Raw genomic sequence first — 927 nt, forward strand, 5'->3', positions numbered from 1 at the left:
ATATGTTTATGTACGTATGTGTGTGTATACGTATGTGTATTTATGTATATATATATATATATATATATATAAAACAAATAATAAATGAGTATATGCATATGTACGTACAGGTATGTGCATACCTACGTCCACCTGTATATATAGGTGCATATCTGGGTACAGGACATTGCAAACAAAACGTAGACAAAAAAATAATAATAACCAGAGTACAGAACACACACAGGCCACATAGAGATCATTTTCCTTCATCAGCTACCCCCGTGTATCTATGTGTCTGTGTGTGTATTATTTGATTTTAGTCCTACGATAATTAGAAATGTAAAGTAAACTTACAGGTTGTGTTTTTAGTAAAACCCATATTTCTGTCCCTCTTAAAAAGTAAGCCCCATGAATAAATTACATATATTTGTTAAAATCTGCTTTGCTATTTAAAGATTCACGTTTCAGTTTTACGTTACACCTGAAATATATCTTCATAGATTTACTGTGATTTACTGTGACTTAAATATAACAAAACAATTTAACACAAAGTTAGCTTAAAGAAAAACATAAAGGTAGAAATGTAGAAAGTTATATGGATATGTATGCACGCACACCAACGCACTTTCTCCTCAGTGGGTGATCTCCACATCCCTCCTACAATCGAATAATGTTACGGATAAAAGTTACACATTTCTGACGATTTGACAGTAAGTTTTGAGTATCCACTATACATGTCACTAGTAATCATGTGTTAATGAAATAATGTACGCAATATATTGTAAATAAATATTTCATAAACAATCACTCGTATCTCGTTTTATGTTATATGTAAGTATGCGCGTATGTGTGTGCGTGCATGTACGTCTCCTTATGTTTGTTCAGCCACCACTTGACAACCGGTGTTGATCTGTTTACGTTCCCGTAAATTCGCACTGGACTAAACCC

The sequence above is a fragment of the Octopus bimaculoides genome, chromosome 4 (assembly GCF_001194135.2).
Source record: "Octopus bimaculoides isolate UCB-OBI-ISO-001 chromosome 4, ASM119413v2, whole genome shotgun sequence".
Classification (NCBI taxonomy): Eukaryota; Metazoa; Mollusca; class Cephalopoda; order Octopoda; family Octopodidae; genus Octopus; species Octopus bimaculoides.